Source organism: Manis pentadactyla, chromosome 3 (genome assembly GCF_030020395.1).
Source record: "Manis pentadactyla isolate mManPen7 chromosome 3, mManPen7.hap1, whole genome shotgun sequence".
NCBI lineage: Eukaryota > Metazoa > Chordata > Mammalia > Pholidota > Manidae > Manis > Manis pentadactyla.
This window is the reverse complement of record NC_080021.1, coordinates 221,842,477-221,866,129: the sequence shown is the minus strand read 5'-3', so window position 1 is coordinate 221,866,129 and position 23,653 is coordinate 221,842,477. Positions and strand designations below refer to the sequence as shown.

The following is a 23,653-nucleotide window of genomic DNA, read 5'->3' as shown; positions in this document are numbered from 1 at the left end:
CAGGGGAACAGAGGGTGAATGGAGGGAAGGGGGAGGGGAAGGCAGAGGGAAGGGAAAGGGGCCTGGGTGTGGTGAAGGTGAGAGATGATGGGCCTAAGTGGAGGGGGCAGAGAAGCAGGTGGTGGTTAGGCAGGAGTGGTTGACCTCGGCCGACCCCAGAACTCCTGCAGCCACAGTGAGACAAGGCCCCAGAGAGGTGTGGAGACCTCAACCCACTGGCAACCCCAAAGACCTGTCTGTTCTGGAGGGCTCAGCAGGCATGGGGGGCACAGTGACAGGGCTAGTTGCCCCATGGACATCCCAGGGAGCAGACTGGGAGGGGGGCGGGAAACAGCCAGCCTGGCTCCTGGTGCCCTGGGTCGGTGCGCTCCTGCCCCGAGAATCCACGCCCACCCACTGTGGGGCCACCACCAGGGCAGGTACAGGGCTACTCAGCACTAGGAGGAAAGGCCTGGCCACGAGGGGTCTGTCCTGCTGAGAGACATTCCTCCTAAAACATTCCTTGCATTTTCAAGATTTAAAGCAATCTTCTAGTTCCTCCTTTTCACAGAAAACGAAGATTCTGAATGTGGTTTAATCATGAATAATTCATAAAATTAAATACATTCACTAAAAAATAAACTACACAATAAAAAAAGGAAAAGTAGATATTTATTGAGAGGGAAAGGAGAACCATCTCCCACATTAGAGCTCTGGTGTTGAATATTCAGTGTGATTTGATATATTTTAATTGCTATTACTCTGTAACACCCTTACCTTTGAAAGAAAATTCTTTGGGTGTGCTTCCCTGTTCTACCTAAATTAGCTGATAAATCACACAAACCAATAACCAAGGGCCTTGGTTGTTGCAGGAGTGAAGCCTTTAAAAATGGTTTCATTCTTCTGATATTGTTTTCGTGTGTGATACTTTTACTAAGAAAAAAAGTCATTATGCGTGTGCCTTGCACATTTATGTAAAATACAGTTGACATTGCTGGTCTTATTCGTCCTTATTGAAAAGGAGAAAAGAGATTATTGTAGCTTCGGCTCACTTTGGGAGTATCTGTCCACTTTTTCTCAAAATACTTCCTCATACTGTGACCAGCTCTGCCTGTATCAGAATCATCTTGATTAAATGCTTCACAGTTGTCAAAAACAAGCCTGACATCGACAGCAAAGGCTTCCAGGTTTGGATACCTGAAAGAAAACACATGATTTAGAGCTTCTTTTGTAGGGTGGCTTTGTTTTGTAAACAAATGAAATGATAATAAAAGATAAAATAAAAAGTAAAACAGAAAAGGTAAGAGAAAAAAAGATAATTGCATTTAAGCAGAAATAAAACACCTTATATCCTCTTACAAATGGAACATTTTAAAACTTCCATGTGTTCTGGACTTTAAAGGATATAGACAGGTTAAATGGAAAAACAGATTTCTCAGAAGATCAAGATATATTTCAACTAACTAGCATTTCTCCCCCCATCCAATTTCCAGTTTGACTTGAATCACAATTCCATCCCAGGACTCATCCCACTTGACTAGTTTAACTTTTCTGACCAATTGTAGCACTTGTAGTACCCTATGACCCACATTCAAAACAACTTAGTTTCATTAGAAATAATGTCAATGCCTCCTATGCACGATACACATTACAGCTGCCCTGGAGCCTTCACGTACATCCCAGGACAGGCCACTCTGTGTTAAATCTTCCCCATATCCTCTTTCTCTTCTCTTTTCAACAGTGCTCTTTTCTCAAGCAATGGATTATGATGATCCCAACAACAAAACAGCACATTATCCCTTCACAGAAAAACACTACGAGGATCTGCCCTTCCATTGGAAGCACTGTGGCATCTGTGTTTTGGTGTGATAAACCTGATTCTCTTTCTCTGTAAGAGCACAGAGAAGACAGATTGGTGAATGCACCTGCCTAAGCTTTTTGGTAAAAAAAGGACTGCCTTGTTTCAATCCAACTCAAGCATTTCAAGTCAATACATTTTGAAGGAGGGCTCTTGGATATCCTAATTTAAATTGATTCTAATATATGATGTATGATAAGCTGAACACTAATCTACCTTTTAAAATACCTATGAAGTACACACTGGAGCTCTGAGACCTGGTAAAAGTGGAACTGTTTCTTTCATCAAATACCTTGTATAGTCTTCTTCACTCTCATTATGATATATGCAATAATAACAGAATTAAGTCAGTACTAATGTAACCTCACCCATTTTTCTATTCTTCTGGGAATTATTATTTTTATTCAGGTGACATTCACATAACATAAAATTGGCCATTTTAAGGTAGATAATTCAGTGGCACTTAGTATATTCCACACATTCTACTACCACCACCTCTATTTAGTTTCAAAACATTGTCATTACCCTAAAGTGAAACCTCATACCCAACCAATTAAACAGTTTCTCTCCATTCCTCCCTATCCCAGTCCCCAGAAACAACTAATCTGCTTTTCTGTCTCTATGGATTTACCTATTCTGGGGATTTCATAAAAATAGAATCATACAATGTATGAGAATAGCTTTTATAAGATATTTTAATGTTACTTTGAGAAATATTTTGCTCTTTATAGACTCTTCCTTACTACAAGAAAAGGTTAATGATTAATGTCAGGGAGACTGGAATCCAGGAAGGAATTCTCGGTGAGATTCTAGGTGCGGTGAGTGTGGTGCTCACATCTCTGTCATCCCTTCACAGGACAGGGCAGCTGACAGAACCCAGACTCATTAATCTAGGCACCTCCTCCCCTCTGTTCTATAAATTTCTGATTTAAATATTTGAAATATTGTTGTGAGTTTTGTTTCCAGCTCATTAGTTTGGGCTTAATTGAACAATTTGAAGTTAGAGGAGCTTGAATCCACTGAATTTTGCCTCCGACACAGCTGGCGTCATGAACGGGATCATACAGAACTGCTCCCCTCCGCCTGCCTCCCTCTGCTATGTTCCTCCTCGATTCACCAGGACTCATTCTCAAAAGGGAGCTCCAATTTTTGGTAATGTCTAAGCTCTGTTTTAATGTTTTAACCTGTGTGTTTTGAGGATTTTGAGGCTGAAGTTCATCCTCCACCCAGGGACTGGAGAATCGCAGAAGATAAAGTCAAGAGTTGATTTAAACACTGGTAAAGTCTTCCTGTGTAAGTCTGTCCTGGCCATGTGCTACCCACCTTAAACATCTGAGTATTTTCATTAAAAAAGCAAAAGAACTAGTTCCTATCTAGACACCAGCTTCTGCTGTTTGGTTCACAATAGAACCAATATTTTAACAGTCTTAAATGCTTTGTGAATTTTAATTTTTTAAAAGGTAAATAGAATCTTTTGAAAGACCGGCATTTCAGCCTACAAACTAATCAGTCATTTGGTCAATTTAAATCCTTTGATACATATGAGAAGAATGTTGGTCATCAATGAGTTAAGTTCTACTCAACACTTCTAAATTGAATATAAATTATAGAACACGATCATCTTCTCCCAAGGAATATCCAGGAGGGATCAAATAATACACTGTTAAATAATGCTTTTAAAAAACACAGTAAGGATGTAATAAAAATATTTTTTATGGTTATTTTTCATGTAAAGTTCCTTTTTTCTCCAGAATTACTGGTGAATTTGCCTGCAATTATGGGCACAGGCTACATTAACCAAAAGCAGTATATAGGAATAAAGGGAGTGGGGAGAATGGAGTAGAGGGCCCATGCAGCTCCACGGCTCCTGGCCATTCTCACGTGAAATGCTTTATGTGGGTTTGTTCTGTAAACAAACAGCCTCATTCCTTCCTGTGGTACCACAAGAGTCCAGTATCCAGAACCAACTAAAGCCCACTGACAGTGGTCACTCCATGGCAGGAGTCTGAAGTGGTTTTAATAAAAATCATTAACTGCGACTAGGTAGCCACTTTACCCTTCGGATAGGATCACAAAGACGTAGGGGCAGAGACAGGGGCAAATAATAGTTTTCTTCTACTTTTAACAAATGCCTTTATTGTAATCTATGATTCATTGTAAAGCTTTCATTATTTAAAATTTCCAACGATCCATCTTATAATAATCTGAAAATATTATGAAATCAATCTTTGTGAAATGCACATGAAATGGTATTGATATTCCAACGATGCACAATATAAGCTCCAGCTTACATGTCACTTAGTCACTTTGGGAGGCTTCCCTGATACTTTTCCTTAACTCCCAGGCTAGGTTTGGTGGCCTTCCAATGTCAAAACAGCTTTATTACACTATTTCTAATTACTGATATAATTTTAATTGACTTGTCTTCCGTATCATACTACCTTAACCACACACATATATATCCTGTCTCTAAAGACAGGGCTTGTAATTGATGTATTCTTGGCTCTCTATAAGAGTACTGAGCACATAACAAACATTCAATAAACACTGACCAGAAATGATGTACTTACTGTCCACTAATTAATTTCTCTCTAATTGTGGAAAGATCCATAGGCTTCTTAATAACTTTGGTATAACCAGGAACAAAGTTCAAATATACAGGAAGACGAAAAGGCCACGCATCCTCATGATTTTCTATTTCGGTAAGGATCATACTAGAGAAAATAATGTTTGAAATCAATATCGATGCTTTAGAGTTATCTATCTTTAGTAAAAGTTTGGCTTTTATTCTCTTTCAAGTAAACACAATCCAAATTTAATTCATAAAAAGACAAAAGAATACATTTACTTACAGTAGAGTTTACATTACATTGGAAAATTCTTATTTACACACAACTGTCAAAAAGTCACCTGTAATACGGTGAAAGGTTTCTAAACAAATACAGTGGGATGTTATGAACACAGAGGACAGGGGAACAGAAATAATACCTGCACAGGTCCTTAAAGTCATCTCGTTTCGCTTTCTTAACACAAGTAAAACTTGGTTCTGACGAGTTACCAGAAGTGTTTTCCTCTATTTTTCTTTTTCTCTGGTCTTTGCTTAGATGAGTTTCCATTTCATTAAGGTAGGTACTAGAGAAAATAATGTTTCAAATCAACATCCATGCTTCAGAGTTATCCGTCTTTAGAAAAAGTTTAGCTTTCATTCTCTTTCAAGTAAAGACAATGCAAGTAATTCATGGAAAAGATGAAAGAATACATTGACTTATAGTACAGAGTTGACATTATATAAGAAAATTCCTATTTACACAAACGGTCAAAAAGTCACCTTTAGTATGGTGGAAGGTTTCTAAACAAATACAATGGGATTTTATGAACATACAGGAAAGGGGAACAGAAATAATACTGGCAATTAGTCAGATACAGAGACTCCTCTTGTTTTGGTTCCTTAACAGAGGTACAACTGGGTTGTTCTGACAAGTGACCCGAATTGTGTTCCTCTGTTGTTCCTTTTCTCTGCTCTTTGCTTAGATGAGTTTCCATTTCACTAAGGTTTGTACTAGAGAAAATAATGTTTGAAATCAATATCCATGCTTTAGAGTTATCTATCTTTAGTAAAAGTTTAGCTTTCATTCTCTTCCAAGTAAAGACAATGCAAATTAATTCATAAACACACATGAAAGAATACATTTACTTATAGTACAGAGTTGACATTACATAGGAAAATTCCTATTTACGCAAACGGTCAAAAAGTCACCTTTAGTATGGTGGAAGGTTTCTAAACAAATACAAGGGGATGTTATGAACATATAGGACAGGGACACAGAAATAATACCCACAAAGAGTCAGGTCCTTAGAGTGTTCTCATTTTGCTGTCTTAACGGAACCAAAAGTTGGTAGTTTGGACAAGTCACATGTGTTTTTCTCCATTTTCCCTTTTCTCAACTCCTCGCTGAGGCAAGTTACCATGTCGGCAAGGATCATCCTAGAGAAAATAATCTTTCAAATCAACATCCATGCTTCAGAGTTATCCATCTTTACTAAAAGTTAAGCTTTCATTCTCTTTCAAGTAAAGACAATGCAAATCAATTCATAAAAAAGATGAAAGAATACATTTACTTACAGTACAGAGTTGACATTACATAGGAAAATTCCTATTTACACAAACGGTCAAAAAGTCACCTGTAGTATGGTGGAACCTTTCTAAACAAATACAATGGGATGTTATGAACATATAGGACAGGGGAACAGAAATAATACTGGCAAAAAGTCACATACTCAGCCTCCTCTCATTTTGGTTCCTTAACAGAGGTATAACTGGGTTGTTCTGACAAGTGACCTGAATTGTGTTCCTCTGTTGTTCTTTTCCGCTGCTCTTTACTTAGATGAGTTTCCATTTCATTAACATTCGTACTAGAGAAAATAATGTTTGAAATCAATATCCATGCTTTAGAGTTATCTATCTTTAGTAAAAGTTTAGCTTTCATTCTCTTCCAAGTAAAGACAATGCAAATTCATAAAAACACATGAAAGAATACATTTACTTATAGTACAGAGTTGACATTACATAGGAAAATTCCTATTTACGCAAACAGACAAAAAGTCACCTTTAGGTTACGGTGGAAGGTTTCTAAACAAATACAAGGGGATGTTATGAACATACAGGACAGGGGAACAGAAATAATACCGGCAAAAAGTCACGTACTCAGCCTCCTCTTGTTTCGGTGTCTTAACGGAACCAAAAGTTGGTAGTTTGGACAAGTCACAAATGTTTTTCTCCATTTTTCCTTTTCTCAACTCTTCACTGAGGCAAGTTACCATGTCGGCAAGGATCATCCTAGAGAAAATAATCTTTCAAATCAACATCCATGCTTCACAGTTACCCATCTTTAGTAAAAGTTTAGCTTTCATCGTCTTTCAAGTAAAGACAATGCAAATCAATTCATAAAAAAGATGAAAGAATACATTTACTTACAGTACAGAGTTGACATTACATAGGAAAATTCCTATTTACACAAACGGTCAAAAAGTCACCTGTAGTATGGTGGAACCTTTCTAAACAAATACAAGGGGATGTTATGAACATATAGGACAGGGGAACAGATATAATACTGGCAAAAAGTCACGTACTCAGCCTCCTCTTGTTTTGGTTCCTTAGCAGAGGTACAACTGGGTTGTTTTGACAAGTGACCCGAATCGTTTTCCTCCGTTGTTCCTTTTCTCTGCTCTTTGCTTAGATGTGGTTCATATACCAATACCAAATAAATGGGATACTCCTATTTACTGACGTCTGCCACTTGATGCACTACTTAAAGCCATAAAAGCTGCACCATTGGCCATAAGGGCATCTAAAAGGTACAGTATGAAAATAAGATAAGCACTACCAGTAGCTTAGTTTGATCATCTCATTTCATTTCAAAATTCAAAAATCAAAGTTGTAACGTCTAATCAATTCTTTTTAGTACCCCCAAAGGGACATTTCTAATACCACTTCTAAAATTTAGCTATAAAACACAAATCTATTTCATATTCTCTCATCAACCTAACTGAAACTTCCTATTTTATTCAATGGCAGTTTTGCATCAGGAAAGATGGGAGAATATGGGTCATAATTGTACCTGATTGTACAGTTATCCAACTTTCATTTTGACATCAGTAACACAAATTTTCAGACAGCGGCCTTCAATAAGGCTTACACAATTCAATTAAAAATCTTGGGGACAGATCATATTTATAGACAGACAAGCAGATGTATTATGCAATGCACTGTGCTGTAAAGCCATGCAGCAGTATGTAATATGACAGCAGCCAGTGCTACACTTTATGCATTGCTATGACAACCACATCACAACCAAATCACAATGCGGTGTTAGATGTACAAAAATAAACATACCCATACCATATCTAGTCTATGCCTCTCCACCTCCTGGTAGAAAGAGTTGGCACAACATTATGAAACAGAAATCACATAGTCATGAAACCAATTTTTAACCCCCCAAAGGACACCAATACCAAAGCAAGGCAATAACTGTAAGATGAAGGGAAAACTTAAAGGGGAATCATAATGGAAATTTTTAAGAAAATATTTTCAAGATTCTCCCCAAATTAAAATTTAAGAAAAATCATAAAATGTACATTTCAACAATTGTTTAACTTTATGTCTACAGACCTGATGCTTCAGAAGAACAGCTTGTTGTCTTCTGATTTCTTTCTCCTAAAAAATAAAAAGCTTTTAATATATAATTTCAGGGAAGATTTAGAACATGTTACAAGTATTGCAAGTTCCTTTTCTGAGGTTCTATAGCTGTCCATTAGGTCGAACTATATAAAATTGCAAATATGTAATCATTTTTTACTTACAAAATAGGCAATTTCATGCGGTTCTACCTAACACATAAAAACTGTATGACAATATCAAGGATCTTTATTCAGCAGCCATTTAAACTTAAAATTCAAGGACCTCATGCCACATTTCAATAGCTCATTTACTGAACTGACTGACCTAGATTGTCAGAGCATGTCTGATACACATGGAACATGTATTTTTTATCATTTTAATAATAAAATATTTATTAAATCTAATAAGTAGATTTGGCACAACCCTGAAATCTAACTAACTCGAACCCTCTCCACTCTGAATATAAATTCCCAAACAGTCTATAATTAACAGCATCTATATCATTTTATACACTGTATGTGAATGAGAGTGATGAGAGGCAATGGGATCAGCTTGAGATTCTCACACCTGCCTAGGACTCAGCGGACCATTCCAAGGGGATGGGGCTTGATGCAAGCTATTCTATGAAGGCTAATAATTTAAATATTTTTATGAAGGTAAAATCTGGGTGAAATTAACATTAAGGAAAGCCATGAAAAAGGGAAGAAATCTAAAGAACCAAGTAAGAGAGTCTATATAAAAAGGTGACAAACAGTTCCCTGGCTTTATAAACTACACAGCAAAACCCAGTCTGTAGGAAATTCTACAAATTACCCAGTTTATTCAACAAATATATTTCAAGAAGTGAAAACACTGTGAGAAGACTAAAGGGGCCTTAAAGGATGTATCAAACATGCCCAATGTTTGGATCTTACCAAGATTTTGATTCAAATATACGAACTGTTCAGGAAATTTTGAGAGTTAAGAATTTAAACAACGAAAATTTTCAACAATGTCTGATATTTGATGATATCAAGAAATTATCATTTTAAAGTATGATGATGGCATTGATACTTTTGTAGAAAACAAGAATTCTTATCTTTTAGATATATTTACAGATGAAGTACCATGTCTATTTGCTTCAACAAATTATGGAAGAGGAGTAGTAGATGGGAATATATGTAAAACAATATTGTTCATATGATAATTTCTAAAGCTGATGTGATAGGTACGTGATGTACATTATTTTGCCTACTTTTGTGATATTTCAGATTTCCCACTATATGTCTCCTCGTGGAAACATACACCAGGCATAACGCTGGTGTACTACAGGAATAAGCCTGCTTAGTGCATAGGTAATAATCAAGACCTGGTTGTCCTCCATAAGGAAATCAAAACAAATACACTGTTATGTGACCTTATTTAGAGTCCCAAGTAGTATGTCCAGACATAGGAAAAGCATTCTTTCAAAATAACCTTTCTAAAACAATTTTTAAATTACCTTATACTTCTTTTTTGAGAGAGAATTCCTTTGGTGTGAAGGTTAAGAAAATTTTTTTAGTGTTCCTTCTTCCATAAAAGAACCTTAGAGCAGGATTCAGCCTGAACCACTCTGGGCACTTCTGCAGCCAGAGCCAGCAGTCCTGACTGCCCTTTATGCTGTGGAGCCAGGCTCAGAATCATGGCATACGATGACCTCATACAATCGGTGCCATGGACACAAGCACTGCTCTTGCCCCCATCACGGATGATAGTTACACCCCAAAGTCCAAGCACCATGCTCTGTCCGAGGCATTTTGAATGTGTTGTTTACTTTAATCTTCATAATCATTTGACCTAGTAAGGTGGGTTTCACTGTCCCTATATTACCATTGAGGGAACCACAGGCCCACTGAGGTTAAATCATTTCCTGAGGTGCAATGGCAATAAGAAGCAGAAAGGTGTGATTTGAACCCAGGACTGTCTCTCTCTAAAACCTGGGGTCTTAGCCACTACATGTACTTCACTGCTATTGCAAAGATACTTTTATACTTGATACTGATCACAATATTCAGGATGAAAGCATAGTCAAGATGATGTTATGACAGGGTTATGGAAAAAAAACTCAGTGTCTATATGTCAAAAAAATATCTATACTTAATCTTTTCAGTAATTCCCATTTTAAATATTAATCCTGAGGAGAGAATTTTGGCTGAGATTTCAAATGAAGTCAGTAGGAACAGCAGTTGTACTAACTGCATTTTTACACCATAAAACAATAAGAAGGGGAGGGTGGATGGGAAGGGAGGGATAAGGGTGGGGAAAAAGAAAGGGGGCCTTACGATTAGCATGTATACTGTGGGGGGGCGGCATGGGGAGGGCTGTGCAAAACACAGAAGACACGTAGTGAGATTCTACACCATCTTACTATGCTGATGGACAGTGACTGTAATGGGGTGGAGGGGTGCCTTGGTGAAGGGGGGTGCCTGGTAAACATAACGTTTTTCATGTAATTGTAGATTAATGACAAAATTTTTTTAAAAGTGTAAAAGGGAGGCAGAGGAGGAGGTCAGGGAGCTCTGTGACTTGAGGAGAACTTGTCCAGCCTTCTTTAGTGATGTTGGGAAAGGGCCATAAGCTAAGGAATGCAGGCAGCCTCTAGAAGCTGGAAAAGGTAAGAAAATGGATTTTCTCTTAAAGTTTCCAGAAAGGAGGACAGTCTGTTAACACCTTACTTTTTTTTCTGCGTAAGACTTGCGTTGGACTTCTAACCTACAGAACTGTAAGATGATAAATTTGTGTTGATGTAAGTAAAAAAAAAACAACATTGCAATTAATTAATTTGGGGTGCACCATAAAGTGTCTTTCATATTACTAATTAACTAACTGAACCAACCACTGTTAGTGAGCTTCTACTATGTGCCAGCAGAGCAACCACACAGATCCATTCCCAGCCTTCCAGAAGCTTGCAGGCAGGCAGGCAGGTGGACACCAAACACAACAGTCCAATAACTAACTGTTACGAGTTATGGCACATCATGACAAGAGCTGTGAAGGAAGTATGCTAGAAAAGCCTGCAGCAGCAAGGGAGATGGTAAGAGCCCTAGAACATTCCGAGTACCAACAGATTCCTGGGAAGTCCAGATTCCTAAGAAGAATGCTCTGGAGGCAGCCTCCTGAAATGAGGTGACAGTTACCACGCTTTTAAAGTTCAGTTATTGTCACTCTTGGTTTGTCTGAGGAGGACATTGTTTCCACAAGTTTGGGAAGGCTAAGTATGGATTTTTATACTGGGGACCAGACAGGGTGATATTTGGCAATTTTCAGGGAGGTGATGGACTTGGGGGCAGTGCTCTTTGCCTTAGATGTATGATGTGAGAGGTGGGAACGTAGGCCTGAGGGGCATTAGAGGTGCCTCCTTTCTCTTCCTGTTTTTCTTCCCTAGTGAGCGTGTATGCACTTTGCAAACTTGACCAGGAGTCAGTTAACAGGTGAGAACTGCTCTACAGATGACAGTCTTAGTGCCCGAAGAGCCAAAGTTCATTTCCTGCCTGCCCTTCCAGGCCCTGAGAGGAGGAGGTGTCTGCAGTATTTTGTTGGAATGGGGTGGGTGGAGACGTTGGCTCCTTCATTTGGACTGGAAGCCAGGGGTTCCCTACAGAACTCCTTCCGCCTGGCTTTGCCTGTACTAGGAGTGCAGGGGAGCTTATGCCAAAACCTGCTCATGTGCTCATCCCTGCCACCAGCCCTCCTGTAGCTTCTACATCCCCAGTCCGTGCGTGTTTCCTTCCTGGGGGCCTCAGCACAGCAGAGAGGCAGATGGAAGAAAGGTGTATAATTGTAGAGAGTGGGAGGGACTTCCACAACAGCAACAATGCTTCAGTAATGTTGGCACAGCACTCAACCACTCACAAGTACATTCACACCTGCTATCTGTCTGGCTCTCAGAGGTGGGCGCTAATCCCCAGCCTTAGATTCTGCCTCCCATTTCTTTACAGACACATGCCCTTTGAGATGTCTAGGCCTTCTCTAGACCACGGTCCCCAAGGAAGGCTGAACTCTTTCCGCATGTCAATTCCAAATTCTGCAGGCCCTCACCACTTCTGTGAAACTTCTATCAAACACACTTCTGAAAGACTCGGGGCAGGCAGGGGCTGCAGAGAACATCTAGTCCAACTTAGTCAATAGCCCAAATAAGAATAGGGACTGAACGAAGGCCACACAGCCTGTCAGGAACCCAGCAGGGCTCAGACACCTGAGGGCAGACACGCACGCGTACACTGCCCCCACGCTCCCAATGCCTTACAGAGTTGCACACTTCGCCCTCCTGGGGCTTCTCACAGGCACACAGTGGGTGCTCTAAGTTGGAGTGTTTGGGAGTGTAACCTGTCAACCTTATTTCACTCTTACTGAGGGGAATGGGGTGGGAGGAGCTCGCCATTCTCAGGGATCCTGTAGGGGATACTTTTACACAATAGACTCTAGTATGAACAATGGTTTTGCACACAGGAGGTGACTCAGTCCTGGGACTGAGGGACTGGCACACGCGCGGGCTGCCCTTGCAGCAGGCACCTGTAAACACAGCACCCGGCCTTCCAAACCCTGGTCGCGCGAACCCCTCTGAACGCTGATCAGCCCCCACCCCCCACCCACCCCTCTCCCCCTCCTCCTCCTCCACCCCTCCGGACGGTTCTCCCAAGGTGGGCTGAGGTCTTGTCTGTTTGCTAAAGAGTAAGTTAAGAATCTTACTTCCTAACGACCTGGGTGTTAAAATGCAATCTTATCTTTAAGATGGGATCCTTCCTGCCTTTCACTATATTGCTCGTGGCTGGGCTCACTTGCCATACTAATTGCCCAGGTTATACATTACTTGATTAGGGGCTGGAGGAGGAAAAGCAGCATCTGGGCAAAGTTAAACATAAACGGGGGCCTTTTAGCAGGCTAAAGTAAATTTCACAATAGCCTCATTTAATTGACACAATGAAGACAATGGGCTGTACTGAGGTATTTTCTTATCTGGGGGATATCCGTTCAAACATTCGAGGTCAGATTACTCCTGGCTTTTTAGTTTTAACTAATCTTCACTGAAGAATGCTTATATTCCCACTTGGATATTCTATTTTAGAGAATTAATGTGACTCTAACTGCGGCCACGGCCAGAGCGGCGGGAGCACGTCGGCGGCGTGGCCCCGGGCCGGGCGGACGCGCGCCGCGAGGCGGAGAGCAGCCGCCCTCTCCACCCAGGCCCGGATGGGGGAGCAGCGGCTCCGGCGGGCCCCTCTCCCCCCGCCACGGCGAACTTCGCCGGCCGCTCGGACGACCGCCCCGGGCGCACCCGCTCCGCTCCGCTCCCTCCCTTCCCACGGCCGGGCCCCGCACTGACCGCCGAGCCACTCGCACGGCCGCCCCCCTCAGGCGGAGGCAGGGGTCCCCGCGCACGTCCGGGTTCAGCCGTGCCCCGCGGCCACGTACCTTCCGGCCCACAGAGCCGTCGCTGTCTCCTTCACCCTTGAAGCGGGGCCCGCTCCGGTCCCTCCACCGCAGATCCGTGGGAGCGGGAGCCGCTTCTCGACCGAGGTCTCTGAAGTCCGACCGGGCCAGCGGCTCCAAGTCCGAGCCGATCGCCGCCCTCCGCGGGAGAGCCGAGAAGAGGCGAATGCGGCGCCGGGAGCCCAGCCTGCGCGGGGAGGCGATCCGAGGCTGGGGGCGAGGGCCCCGCAGGCGCGCCGGGAGGAAGGTGCAGCCAAGCAGAGCGCGGGCCCAGAACTTCGCGGGTCCATCCCCGTCTGGTCTCCGCTGCCCGCTACGCGGACGGGACGGCAGACAGAAGCACGGAGAGCACTGCGGAAGATGGTTCTCCCGGCGGCACTCAAGATGCTACTGACTTGAATAAGGCGGCAGCAGCGCCTGCAGCTACTACGCAGCCGCAGGACTTACGCAATCTGCGCCCAATGGCTGCCCGCCCCCGACTGACGGCCCTCGCGGCCAATGAGCATTTGGTGTAGCGGCGCAGGCCTCCAGGTGTGTCTTTCCCCTCCTGCTACTCTGGCCACCCCTCCCCTCCAGGACCCAAGGGGACCCGAGGACCCTGTGCATCAGGCGCTCAGATGCCTCCTGCCAGGGGCTGCGTGTCCCTATTTGGGGTAGAGGCCAAGAGCATTTTGTGTGAAGTGTTGGGTATGGTAAAGTGGGACGCTGGGGAATTTAGTGTAAAGAGTATTGGTACTGACACTGCAAGTTTTCTGTATGCTTGAAATTACTGGAAAGTAAATTACTTTGCAAAACAACCATGTCAGTTCTGCACCAGAAAAGCAGAGCAGCCATCACACCGGGTCACAGAGGCCAAGCTCACCCTGGTCCAGTTCACCCTAAGTGGGGCACTACTCACCTTGCAAGGGTTCATGTGTGACTAGGAGGCACCTGAGAGGATTCCTCTGTAGCCACTGGGCCTTAGGTGTTGGGACGATCTGGAGTAGAAACTGGGATTTTTTAATTCCAATTTCCACACCACTCCACCAAACACCTGTCAGAACTAAAAACGAATTCAAAAAAGCATAGGCAAAAGCCTATCCACAAAAGAAAAATAATTAATAATGTGGGCTTTATAGAATTAAATTTTCTACTCTGAAAGACCTTGTTCAGAGAACCCAAACACAAGAAAAACTGGGAGAAAATATTTGCAAAATACATATTTGATAAAGGATTTGTACTCCAGACATACAAAAATCCATAAAACAAAAAGGAACCGGCCTCAGAGCTATTGGCGTGGGGGTTGGGGGTTCTTCTCTGGACCCCACTCATGACACCAAGTAAGGTTAACCTTAAAATAAAGCTGTCTGTTATTTTAGCAGTAAAATGGTTTTTTTCAGAAGCACAGAAGTACAACCCAGGACATGCAGGCTATGGCAAAACCACAGTCATGTTCAGAGAACAGAGCAGAGGAGGCTCTCTTATAGAGGAAGGGAAATGTTCTAAGCAAAAAACCCTTGGAGGAAACTGTCATGGCTGCTCATTAACTGAGTTGTAACCATCTCTCAAGGGCTGAGCTGTTGTGGGGGAGGCAGAAAATCTTCCCTCTTCCTACTTGGTGATAAAGTAGCCAAAATACTATGAGTTGTAAGGTGTCCTTCTCTTCCTTCCGGTGAGGTCTGCAATTGACCAGAAGGGGTGGGCCGGAGAGCCCTTCCTGCAAACCTCCCCTCTGTTTGTCAGTGAGGCTTCCCATTCTCAGTTTTCACAATGGACAAATTTTAATTGAAAAGCTATAAAAATTCTACAGGAAAATAAGAAGAAAATCTATAAACCACCTTGGGTTTGGTGATGAGTTTTAACATAAACACCAGAAGCCTAGCCACAAAAGAGAAATATTAATGTGAACTTTATAAAATTAAATTTTTCTACTCCATGAACAACTACCTTGTTCAGAGAACCAAACACAAACTAGGAGAAAATATTTGGAAAACACGTATCTAATAAAAGATTTGTACTGAAAATATATAAAGACCTTTAATACAAACAATTAAAAATGGCTAAAGATCTAAACAGACACCTCCTGCAAGATATACTGATAGTGAATAAACATATAAACATATGCTCAACATCACATGTCACTATGGAAATAACAAATTAAAACAATGACATAACACTGCACGTATTAGAACTGCTAAAATCCAAACACATGATAACAACAATTGCTGGGGGCTGAAGAATAACAAGAACCTTCCTTCATTGCTGGTGGAATGCATGTACAGCCACTTTGGGAAACAGCCTGGCTGGGTCTTTCAAAGCGAGTCTCACCTTAGGACCCAACAATCAATCGCACACCCAGCATTTAGCAAACTGCTTTGAAAAACTGTATCTAAACAAAATTCAGGATGCAATTATGCACAGCAGCTCTATTCACAATGGCTAAAAATTTCAAGAAATCAGGATGAATAGATAAGCAGATTGGAGTACATCCAGGTGAAGGAGAGCAGAATATGCCCCAAATTATGCCTCTTTGGCATAAGAATTATCAGGCTGATTAATTTTAATAAACAGCAGACACAGGAGAATCTCTGAAAACTAAGTCGAAGTTGCCCTTTTGTGGAGGAATATCCCATTTATAAGGGGTGTCCAAGTTTGTAAGGGTATCTCCCTGTCTGTACCAGGAGTGGAAGGGTGACTGAGTCTCTGAGAACTCTTATCAGTGGAGTTTGACCTGGACTTCAACCTGCACGACCACCATGTGCTTGTTTACTGTACTTTGCCTGATAACCTCCCTTAACTGGCTTCCCTACTCCCCTATAATCTTTCTTGTTTTTATCTGATGATGGCATGCAAGGTGCTGGCTTGGGCAATGTCAGGAAGTCACTCAGTTTCCTGGGTATCTCATGGGAACTGTACACGTTATGTTTCTGTCTGGTTTTTTCCTGTTAATCTCTTTTATTATGGGGTGTGGGGGGGATGTCTCAACTAAGAACCTAGAAGCACAAAGGAAAAATTGTTTTCACTCCCCTACACATGCATTTTGAATACTATTCAATAACAGAAAGGAAGGAGCCATCAACCCATGCAGAGATGAATGGATAAATCCTGCCTGTATTACTAAGTGAAAGAATCTAATCTGAGGAGACTACATACTGAAGAGTCCTACTTATATGACATTGTGGGAAATGCAAAATGACAGAGATAGTAAATGAATCATGGTGGGGGGCTTGGAGAATTACTTTAGTGCTGGATACCTGCCACTACACAGGTGTCTAAACCCACAGATTTTCACAATTAAATCATAGTCTATTCAAATTAAGTTATTTAGGATGTGGGAGTGTCACAGGATGGAATGCAAAACGTGACCAAGAATCTAACTGTATTAGAAATGTATGAAAAAAAGCTCACTGTGGTGGAGTGCGAGGTGCTGACCTAAGTAGCCTTGGAAATGAATGGAAGCTGTAATCTAAAGGCAGAATTTACTGTACATCAACAATGTGCTCTATTTAATAAAGCTATTTCCCTTGGGGGGGGGTCATAGATAACAATCCTGAAACTGAAACAGTATAAGGAAGAGCAAGAGGGACTTTATTTTAAGCTAAACCCCCATCCTGAGTCTTAAAAGTTAAAGGGGTAAAGTTCTCAGAGTGTCTTTAAAAAACAAAGAATTTGTGGCCAGCCAGTTAACCAATCACCTGGTCAACAGTCAATTGACCACATCTTGAGCGAAACAAAAATTATCAGAATAGATGACCCATCCCCATCCCTGTTTTGGTACAAAGAATTATTACCTTGGGGAAGAGAGGAACAAGAAATTACAATATTCTTTTGTGTCCCCTTATCTTACACAAACATCAAAGAGGGGGGTCCCTGACCATGTCCTGAGCCAACACCTGCCTACCATGAAGTGGTGCCACTAGGACCTGAAAGCTGGAGATGACATCATAGAATGATTTATCCCAAACCCCTAAGTCTCTCCCAAAATCCATGTACATCTAACACCATAGTTCCTTGAAGAGCCAGCGCTCCCTCTGGCTGACTCACTCACACACAAGCCTTTCCTTTCAGTGAAGCACTCTGCCCACGTGGTACTCTGCTGGGAACCTTGCTCGTTTCTGTGACATAGGATCCCAAGAACTTGGCTGAGGTCTCCTGACAAAACCACTACATCTGCGACCTGGAAAGAAGCGGTGGACTGAATCAGTGACAAAGGGTGGGGACCAGGTCTCTCCCTGTTGGAGGGGGAGCTGCAGAAAAGCAAGAGCAGAACGTCAAGGTATCCACCTGACAGTGGGTTGGGTCAGAGACATCAGGACAGACTCACCTGCAGCTGAATGTGGATTCAGACGGTTCCACACAGAGATCCTTATGATTAGGTGTGTGTACATGGCGAGACATGGACATGGCTGCATCCAAGACAGAGTGCAGCTGGAGTGGCCGTGGAGAGAAGCCGCCTCGTTGGCCTCTGTCTGAACTGAATCAGAACCTTTGGACTGGGCAAAATGTTTTTACCTGGGCAATTGTTGTGATCGGTTGATGAGTGTGAACTTTCCAAAGATGGAGTCAGTAGTCAGTGTATAAACCCAGATTAGTTTAGCTTCTTAAACCACCCATAGAAAACTTTTTTTCTCTACTTAACTCATATAGTTTCCCACCCTCCCCCCCAAAAAAACACACACTTCTTTTTCCTCATAAAACGCCTTTTTCAACCTACAGATGGGAACACTGTTTCGGTATCTGACTGAATCTGTGCTGCCAAATCCCAAATAAACTCTCCTTTGCCTCTCACTTGCAGGTCGACAGCAGAACTTGGAGCACACACGTGTTTCCTCTTGTTGCCCGCTGAGCACACTCAGCTCTCACACAAGGTTTTGATATCATTCTCTAGTAAAAGGAGCCAGGGCTCTTTGACAAAATGGCTGAGACTGGGACTGAGACAGTAAATACAGGACCCAGGATAATACTGAAGTGTCCCAAAGTAAGGAAGTACCGAAAAGTAAAGCCCCACCAAGCCTGAATTACATCAGAGGAAACAGGAGCCAGTGGAAAGAGCTCGCCACAGCCAGAGCGGGCACAGCCTGAGCGACCAGGCACCTCAGCGCTGGGCTGTCCCCAGGCGCCCACCCTGGGGACAAACAATGATTACATGTTTTTTCCAAATAAATGGGATTGAATAGACCGCTCCTATGCACGCCAATTCCAAAGACTCGATGTAGACATTCAGCAGCCCTCACAGAGGTAAAGCTGACTCCTGTCTCCTGAAGTGTGGGCTCTGTACAGTCTTCCTTCTTACAAAGACTACAGAAAGGGCATGGGGAAAAGTAACTCCCCAAGACCTCAGCCAGCGACCACAGTTAACCTGTACACGGTAAGTCGCCTCGAAAGCATATTCCTTTGAGATAAAATGATGAGAAAGCACTTTGCCTCTGAGACCTGCTTCCTCAAGACCCACAACCTGTCTAATCCTGAGAAAAGTGCCAAGTGAATCCCAAAGAGGGGCATCCTACAAAGTATCTGACCCATCCTCTCCAATACTGTCAAAATCATCAAAAGGAGGAAAGTCTGAGAAACTGTCCAAGCCAAGAAGAGCCTAAAGAGACGGGAGGACCAAATGTCACGTGGTGCCTGCACGGACTCCTGGGGCGGCGAGGGGCAGAGCGACGGGGGGTGGTGCGAGTAAGATGCGGACTTCATTCATAACATCAGTATTTATTGATTCGCAGTGACAGTTCTGTAGAAAACTGTAAAGAAGAGAAAATAAACGTCAAACAAGAGAAACCCCCAAAGAAGAAATTCACATTGCCAACAGGCACATGAAAAGATGCTCCACATTGCTAATTATCAGGGGAATGCAAATTAAAACCACAATGAGATATCACCTCACACCAGTTAGGATTGCCAGCATAGAAAAGACTAGGAACAATAAATGCTGGCGAGGATGCGGAGAAAGGGGAACCCTCCTACACTGATGGTGGGAATGTAAACTAGTTCAACCATTGTGGAAGGAAGTATGGAGGTTCCTCAAAAAACTGAAAACAAAAATACGATTTGACCTGGGAACTCCACTACTAGGAATTTACCCAAAGAAAACAACTTCTCAGATTCAAAAAGACACATGCACCTCTATGTTTATCACAACACTATTTACAATAGTCAAGATATGGAAGCAACCTAAGTGTCCATCAGTAGATGAATGGATAAAGAAGTGGTGGTACATATACACAATGGAATACTATTCAGCCATAAGAAAGAAACAGATCCTACCATTTGCAACAACATGGATAAAGTTAGAGGGTATTACGTTCAATGAAATAGCTCAGGCAGAGAAAGACAAGTACCAAATGATTTCCCTCATTTGTGGAGTATAACAATGAAGCAAAACTGAAGGAACAAAATAGCAGCAGACTCACAGAACCCAAGAAGGGACTAGTGGTTGCCAAAGGTGGGGGAGGGGGAGAGGGGGAGGGAGGGAGAAGGGGATTGAGGGGTATCAAGATTGGTGCACATGGTGTGTGTGGGGTCACAGGGAAGACAGTGTAGCTCAGAGAAGACAAGTAGTGACTCTGTGGCATCTTACTACACTGATGGACTGTGACTGCAATGGGGTATGGGGGGGACTTGATAATATGGGTGAATGTAATAACCACATTGTTTTTCTTGTGAAACTTCATATGGTGTATATCAATGATACCTTAATTTTTAAAAAGTAAGAAACCTACTGCACCAAACTGGAAACCTAGAGAAAATGCATTATTTCCAGTAAAAATTTGTATCAACAAAATGGGCCCTAAAATAAGGAAAATGCAAGCAGACCAATTAGCCATCCAAGGACCTCTCGCCCTGCTTGGACTTCCCTCTCCCAGGACAGGGAAGGAACAGGGACAGAGCTAAGCAGCAGCCACCCTAAGACCTGGCCCCACGCAGGACCCTCATCTCCTCAGGCCATGCCCTGCCCAGTGGGGACACCATGTAGAGGGAGTCTTGGGAACTGATAATTCTGGTGGGTCTGCCGGGACTTTTTTAATTTCAAGGGCATGGAAACACTAGAGAAGTAAAATAAACTAATTATCTTTTATCAACTGTACAAATTAATTAATACTCACAAGAGGCGAGTTTAAGATCACGCTTGGGCCTGGCAAGTCCCAGCAGTCACACTTTTGCGGTGCGAGGCCCCTCTCCACCCTCACCCTGCTAAGTGCCTTCGGGGAGCCCCTTTCACAAGCACGGTCTCTATCACTGCATCCTGGGCCTCCAGCAGCTCCAGGCTGACACCCACTCATCATCTATTCTACAGGGAGGGTTTCTCCTTCCCTGGGATTTAAATGCCTTTGGCCTGGCTTGTTCACATTCTCATCCCTGGACCCATCAGAGCACCCAGAGGATGGAACGAACGTGGGGTTATCTAGACTGGGATCATAAGCCCATCTTCCACGTGGGTGAAACATGGGGTCTGCTCTCTGGAAATGCTTGTAGTGGATCCCTAACCTTCACCCAAACCCTGATCCTGAGCCTGCACCGTCCTAACCCTAACCCATTCAATCCCAACTATAACTTCATATCAGAAGGGACTAAAAAATTTACACCCAATTCCAATCCCTTTTTCTAGTGTAACCAGAACCATAAATAACATTTCTATCTGAACCCTCAGCCTATTCAATCATCTTTTCTAAATGAGCTCTAAGTGTATAAACTGAATAAAACCCTAACTCCGATACCCACATAATCTTACACTGTCATTGCTTATTAGACAAACCTTTTGCTTAAACCCAACCATAACCTCTAATTCCTAACCCTAACCCTACCCCCAACCTCAGCTCAAAGCCTAACTCCAACCCATCCTGTCTCACGCTTACCTAACTCCTAAGCACTAACCCATCCGAACACTTACAGCCATGCAGAACTTCAGCCAATACCTGCTGGATCCCAGCCTTAACACCCCCCCCCAACTGTATTCAATTCCTAATTCAAGCATGACCACAGCTCTTGTGAAGCCTCACCCTGACTCCTCCTGCCACATGTCCATGCTGACCCCCACCCTGATTCATGCTCATGCCACCAGAAGGCCAAGAACAAGTCACATAAGTCCATCTCCTTCCCAACCCATGTGCCAGCCAGTGCACATGGCCTCACCCCCCAGTGCTCACCCGCCTCTGAATTCAGCACCCCTTGAATATACCACCCAGCAGCAGGATGGGGTTTTGTTTTTGATTTTTTGCTAAGTTTTATTTTAATCCAAGGACTGCTTCATACAAAATGTCATTGTAGAAACAATAGCAGAATCCAAAGTTTGGCTGATAAATGTTACTCAGGCAGCACTAGTCAATCACAGAATTTTTTTTGAAGCAAGTCCCAGCTGTGTTGCAGGGTTGGGACTTCTTCCTTTTTTTTTTAACACTGTTGTTAAATATAAAGTTTTGCAACAAACTTTTGATTTATATCAAATATAATTAAAAATTAACAAATGAATACATTGTATCAAAAAGTACGAAGATATACATTTTCATGCACATAACTTGTATATATGTATATATGTATATATTTTACATGCACACATAACTTGCTCAAACTACAGCCACTGTTTGACTGGTTCCAGATGCAGACAACTTGTTGATGCATTTAAAATTTGGCAACTCACTATGAGATTTCAGGGGAAACGTGATAGCTAAGAAGAGACAATACAGAAACAAAACCCAGAGTCAGGAAAACAAGACATGGTGTCTCCTCCCCCACTCTCTGTCATCTTCACCGATCCCAACGTCTAGAAGAGTCCAGACAATCCAGTGAGGCTCTGAGTCTAGAAAAGTGGATTTCCCACCCAAAGTGACCTGGGAGTCAGCTGTGGTTCTGCACAGAAAGGATACATTCAAAATAACATAGGCTGGGGAGCAGAGACAAACATCAGTATCAAAATACACATCCTTCTGTTTTGCAACAGGAGTGCAGCAATCACATGCACCGACCTAATGGAGTGAAATACTCTGTTATCTTAAAGTCTCAGAGTGTTGTGCCTTTGAGTAAAGAAAGTCTATAAAATGGTTTGGTCACAATCATGCTGAAACTCTAGAACAGGTGGCGGCCTTGTGTGTTTTGTTTCTATTAAATGTGTTTTTCTGTTGCATAGCCCTGTGGGTTTTTGGCATCCACTCACTGGATGCACTCCACACACAGACACGCACACTCACACCACACACTGTTTCTTTAAGGAGAATCACGGGCATAAGACCAATGGGAGCACTCAGATGATCCATCAAAGAAACCAGCTGACATCTCAAGACATGGAGGACACAGCAGATCGACACATGTAAACACTTCCTGTGTGCCCTAAGTGAACAGTCTCCCCCCATTTTATGCACAGAGTCCTAACCAGTCTTTTCCCTGTGGGAGTGGCAATGAGGCTGCACGTCCGTGGCCGGCTTTCCCGCATCTTGTGCCAGAAACACTGCTGGGCTTCAGATGCCCCTCCCTGAGCCACAGTGGCTGAGTTTCTCCTTCATTGGCTGTTTCGCCTGAATTTCAGCCTCATTTCAGTTAGGAGTCCCAACCGCCCACACCTGCTCAGACATGGCCCTCCCTCCTGCCCCATGCGCCCTGTCCCCAACCACCCCCACCCATCCGATCTCTCCCTCTTCTCCGGCCTTATGTGAAACTTCCTAACACAGATCACGGCCCATCCCTGAGAATCAGATGGAGAACAGATTGAGTGACCCCAGCAAGCACACATCCTACACTGCTCTGTGGCTTATCAGGAAACCCTTCCGTGACTGGAGAAAAGGGGTAAAGGTCACCCCATTTCCAACTGCACCCACCCTCTTGGATGTCATTTCTCAGTGTTCTCCATCGGCATCAGCCTTTTACCTGGCTGCTGTTTGAATTGGTTTCCACAAAACCCGCCCACAGTTCATACAGGCCCCATGTCATGGCCACCAGGAGCCCGGCACGAGGGCTCGGAGTCAGGCACTTGGCGGAGAGTGGCAGGAGCGAGGGGTCGTCTGGGGGGCTGCCTGGACTGGATGGGAGCACATCTCCTTGTACAAGGCACACACACACACACACACACACACACATGCGTCGTGATAAGTTAAGATCTTCCTAAGGGTTTGATTTTTTTTAAGTTATGTTAACATTTCTTTCCCATTTTTCTGCTTCTCTGTTTTTTCTGGATCAAATACACAGAATTGACGAGAGTGAAGGGCATTGGGATTAAAACAAAA

At 42.9% G+C, this 23,653-nt stretch overlaps 1 long non-coding RNA gene across 6 annotated transcripts; it reads right to left on the bottom strand.

Annotated features, from left to right (window-relative positions):
* Nucleotides 1-626: 626 nt before the first annotated feature.
* On the bottom strand, nt 627-13,958 carry LOC118920259 (uncharacterized). Of its 6 annotated transcripts, none has more exons than XR_008996732.1 (6): nt 13,446-13,958; nt 8,007-8,051; nt 7,737-7,763; nt 6,543-6,674; nt 4,826-4,969; nt 627-1,176 (listed from the first exon to the last, which is right to left on the bottom strand). It is a non-coding gene; the product is annotated as an uncharacterized LOC118920259 (long non-coding RNA). The 6 variants fall into 6 exon arrangements; XR_008996733.1 differs by lacking the exon at nt 13,446-13,958 and adding an exon at nt 9,496-10,043; XR_008996729.1 differs by lacking the exon at nt 13,446-13,958 and having other exon boundaries at nt 629-1,176; nt 8,007-8,331.
* Between the last annotated feature and the right edge of the window lie 9,695 nt (nt 13,959-23,653).